The sequence below is a fragment of the Schistocerca americana genome, unplaced genomic scaffold (genome assembly GCF_021461395.2).
Source record: "Schistocerca americana isolate TAMUIC-IGC-003095 unplaced genomic scaffold, iqSchAmer2.1 HiC_scaffold_272, whole genome shotgun sequence".
NCBI lineage: Eukaryota > Metazoa > Arthropoda > Insecta > Orthoptera > Acrididae > Schistocerca > Schistocerca americana.
The window spans coordinates 90,001-95,000 of NW_025725986.1; the positions used below are offsets into that span (position 1 = coordinate 90,001).

General features: G+C 50.6%; 1 non-coding gene across 1 annotated transcript in view; it reads right to left on the minus strand.

The window, feature by feature from the left end:
• Positions 1 to 187, minus strand: part of LOC124578121 — a 1,910-nt gene extending 1,723 nt beyond the window's left edge. The window contains exon 1 of the ribosomal RNA XR_006972666.1: positions 1 to 187. This exon is cut by the window's left edge and continues 1,723 nt beyond it. This is a non-coding gene — a ribosomal RNA (small subunit ribosomal RNA).
• Positions 188 to 5,000: the final 4,813 nt, after the last annotated feature.

Below are 5,000 nucleotides of genomic sequence, written 5' to 3' on the forward strand. Positions count from 1 at the left end.
CGGGACTCTGTTTGCATGTATTAGCTCTAGAATTACCACAGTTATCCAAGTAACGTGGGTACGATCTAAGGAACCATAACTGATTTAATGAGCCATTCGCGGTTTCACCTTAATGCGGCTTGTACTGAGACATGCATGGCTTAATCTTTGAGACAAGCATATGACTACTGGCAGGATCAACCAGGGAGCTGCGTCAACTAGAGCTGAGCAGCCGGCCGCCCGGGAGTGTGTCCCGGGGGCCCGCGCGAACACGCAAGCGTCCGCTCAATTATTCTGCAAACAGGAGGAGGCTGAGCTCCCCTGCACCATACACCTCGAAACCCTCTCAGGTCCCGGCGGCGCGCAGCGCCGTCCTAAGTACTTGGTCGGGTTCGAGAGAGGCGCAATCGCCCGGAGTTTGGCGAGTAGACGCTTTAGGTGCGACCACCCGTGCTCCCAACTGAGCTTGCCGCTGCCGACAGAGGCCCGGGAGCGTGCTGTCGTGGCATTGCCGGCGGGAGACAACACGCGCCACCTACGGTGACCGGCAGCTCCAACGCCAGCGCCACAGAAGGACAAAAGCCCCACTTGGGTGCCGAAGCGAACTCTCCCAGCACAGCGCACGCGCCAACACGTCCGCACAGCTGCGATACAAACCACCTGCGAGAACCGCAGAGGCGACCGAGCAGCAGACGGCGTCGCGGCGCCGAGCGCCGGGCGGCGGCGCATCCTCAGCGCACACAGTCCTCAATCGGACCAGCACACTGCAGATGTCCACCGCGCTTCGCACCGGGCCCGCGAGGACCTACTTTGGCCGCACGGCGCCGCGTGCAGGGTGCGCCGGCGCGCAGCTGCGCCGCCTGCCGCCTCCGTCGGCCGGCGCGCCTGCCACTGGCCGCCCCCACCAGCCGGCTGTAGCGCGTGCGCCCACGCACCGCGCGGCCAGCACGCCGGGAGGCCCCCCCTCACCGGCCGGGGACGGTCCCACCCAGCCACCGCCGCGTATCGCTTCACACCCAGATGCCATTCACGTTCGTGGGCATGGTGGGTATCGCTGGAACAACCGGTTGGTAGCTCAACCGATCGTCGCCATCACTGATTCACCTCTAGCGAGAACAACCGCACCACAACGGTTTACCAGTTGTTCATTTGCGTAACGTCACCAGCAAACGTAGGCGTCCATCGCCATTTGCAAATTCAACGATTGTTGCATGCCTGTGTCAGGTGTCACGACACACTATGTCTGCCCACATACACGCAACAACATGTGCACGCTTCGCGAACACGTGGAAGGTGGCCCCCGTACGTATGCGATGTCCATTGCGCGAACGACTGTCAACCGGCCTCTGTCGCATGTCGCAGATGTGGAACGCAGTGCACCATGCTATCACGGTGTGTGAGAAGAGACGACTACGTCTGACAACACGCGCCACTACATCAACAGACGGCTCATGCTGATCGCCATCCAGGGCATACCACACTGCAATCCAGCTCTTATAGGGAGACGACACGTAGCTGAGTGCACAACATTTGGACCGCATGGTTCGCCGTTGTTGGCGCAGTCGTTGTACGGTCACATGTACCACGATGTATCATTCAGTACATGAGGACCAATGTGCAGTACAGTGTGTGATTTGGACGTACAACATCAGCGGACAGTTGACACAGGCCGTACCACAGCGTAGGCTAAGTGCTTCGCCATGCAAATGCCAATGAACAACTGCAAATGCCAATGAACAACTGCAAAGGGCATTGAGCATGTACGTCCTGCTGCCATCCACATTACAGTGTATAGCTGCAAGGTGTTTAACATGAAGCGATACACTGGGGACCGGGCAGTGCGAGTAGCAAACTATATTGCGGGGGTTGCAGTTAGGCAACACTACACTAATTTAACGCGTCGTATGACAATTACAGAGCAGGTTAAGGCCCAACGTGTGTTGGGTTAAGGCCCAACGTGTGTTGGGTTAAGGCCCAACGTGTGTTGGGTTAAGGCCCAACGTGTGTTGGGTTAAGGCCCAACGTGTGTTGGGTTAAGGCCCAACGTGTGTTGGGTTAAGGCCCAACGTGTGTTGGGTTAAGGCCCAACGTGTGTTGGGTTAAGGCCCAACGTGTGTTGGGTTAAGGCCCAACGTGTGTTACGTTACGGCGCAACGTGGGTTACGTTACGGCGCAACGTGGGTTGCGTTACGGCGCAACGTGGGTTACGTTACGGCGCAACGTAGGTTACGTTAAGGCGCAACGTAGGTTACGTTAAGGCGCAACGTAGGTTACGTTAAGGCGCAACGTAGGTTACGTTAAGGCGCAACGTAGGTTACGTTAAGGCGCAACGTAGGTTACATTAAGGCGCAATATAGGTTACATTAAGGCGCAATATAGGTTACATTAAGGCGCAATATAGGTTACATTAAGGCGCAATATAGGTTAGGTTAAGGCGCAATATAGGTTAGGTTAAGGCGCAATATAGGTTACGTTAAGGCGCAATATAGGTTACGTTAAGGCGCAATATAGGTTACGTTAAGGCGCAATATAGGTTACGTTAAGGCGCAATATAGGTTACGTTAAGGCGCAATATAGGTTACGTTAAGGCGCAATATAGGTTACGTTAAGGCGCAATATAGGTTAGGTTAAGGCGCAATATAGGTTAGGTTAAGGCGCAATATAGGTTAGGTTAAGGCGCAATATAGGTTAGGTTAAGGCGCAATATAGGTTACGTTAAGGCGCAATATAGGTTACGTTAAGGCGCAATATAGGTTACGTTAAGGCGCAATATAGGTTAGGTTAAGGCGCAATATAGGTTAGGTTAAGGCGCAATATAGGTTAGGTTAAGGCGCAATATAGGTTACGTTAAGGCGCAATATAGGTTAGGTTAAGGCGCAATATAGGTTAGGTTAAGGCGCAATATAGGTTAGGTTAAGGCGCAATATAGGTTAGGTTAAGGCGCAATATAGGTTAGGTTAAGGCGCAATATAGGTTAGGTTAAGGCGCAATATAGGTTACGTTAAGGCGCAATATAGGTTACGTTAAGGCGCAATATAGGTTAGGTTAAGGCGCAATATAGGTTACGTTAAGGCGCAATATAGGTTACGTTAAGGCGCAATACAGGTTACGTTAAGGCGCCATACAGGTTAGGTTAAGGCGCCATACAGGTTAGGTTAAGGCGCAATACAGGTTAGGTTAAGGCGCAATACAGGTTAGGTTAAGGCGCAATACAGGTTAGGTTAAGGCGCAATACAGGTTAGGTTAAGGCGCAATACAGGTTAGGTTAAGGCGCAATACAGGTTAGGTTAAGGCGCAATACAGGTTAGGTTAAGGCGCAATACAGGTTAGGTTAAGGCGCAATACAGGTTAGGTTAAGGCGCAATACAGGTTAGGTTAAGGCGCAATACAGGTTAGGTTAAGGCGCAATACAGGTTAGGTTAAGGCGCAATACAGGTTAGGTTAAGGCGCAATACAGGTTAGGTTAAGGCGCAATACAGGTTAGGTTAAGGCGCAATACAGGTTAGGTTAAGGCGCAATACAGGTTAGGTTAAGGCGCAATACAGGTTAGGTTAAGGCGCAATACAGGTTAGGTTAAGGCGCAATACAGGTTAGGTTAAGGTACGACATAGGTTAGGTTAAGGTACGACATAGGTTAGGTTAAGGTACGACATAGGTTAGGTTAAGGTACGACATAGGTTAGGTTACGGTACGACATAGGTTAGGTTACGGTACGACATAGGTTAGGTTACGGTACGACATAGGTTAGGTTACGGTACGACATAGGTTAGGTTACGGTACGACATAGGTTAGGTTACGGTACGACATAGGTTAGGTTACGGTACGACATAGGTTAGGTTACGGTACGACATAGGTTAGGTTACGGTACGACATAGGTTAGGTTACGGTACGACATAGGTTAGGTTACGGTACGACATAGGTTAGGTTACGGTACGACATAGGTTAGGTTACGGTACGACATAGGTTAGGTTACGGTACGACATAGGTTAGGTTACGGTACGACATAGGTTAGGTTACGGTACGACATAGGTTAGGTTACGGTACGACATAGGTTAGGTTACGGTACGACATAGGTTAGGTTACGGTACGACATATTTTAGGTTACGGTACGACATAGGTTAGGTTACGGTACGATATAGGTTAGGTTACGGTACGATATAGGTTAGGTTACGGTACGACATAGGTTAGGTTACGGTACGACATAGGTTAGGTTACGGTACGATATAGGTTAGGTTACGGTACGATATAGGTTAGGTTACGGTACGATATAGGTTAGGTTACGGTACGATATAGGTTAGGTTACGGTACGATATAGGTTAGGTTACGGTACGATATAGGTTAGGTTACGGTACGATATAGGTTAGGTTACGGTACGATATAGGTTAGGTTACGGTACGATATAGGTTAGGTTACGGTACGATATAGGTTAGGTTACGGTACGATATAGGTTAGGTTACGGTACGATATAGGTTAGGTTACGGTACGATATAGGTTAGGTTACGGTACGATATAGGTTAGGTTACGGTACGATATAGGTTAGGTTACGGTACGATATAGGTTAGGTTACGGTACGATATAGGTTAGGTTAAGGTACACATTGTTGTAAGGAAAGGTTTAATGGGGGGCGGGGCGGCCGGTTTGTTGATTGTGATTATAGTAAGTGGATGCCTGCGGCATCATCTGATTTGCCACGTCAGGATGCACCTTTGGCTCATGACAGGCGGCGCTCTCATTCCATGCTTGTGGCAGACCTGTGTCTTTCATTCCTGCCATTGTTTGTGTGCTGTGAGAGGAGGCAGTATTGTGATGTTGGGTGCACCCCTGTGTAGGACATGTGTGGGTGTTGGTGGCTTGGCTGAGCAATGGTGGTTGTCGGGTGGGTGGGATATTCTGTTTTCTGAGTGGACCTCCCAGTCTGGTTATGACAGTGTGGATTGTCTAATGTGGCGGAGAGGATGCACTGGGTGTTGTTCCATGCTGGTGCTTACATATTGTCTGTGTGCGTGTTACAGGCAGAGAGT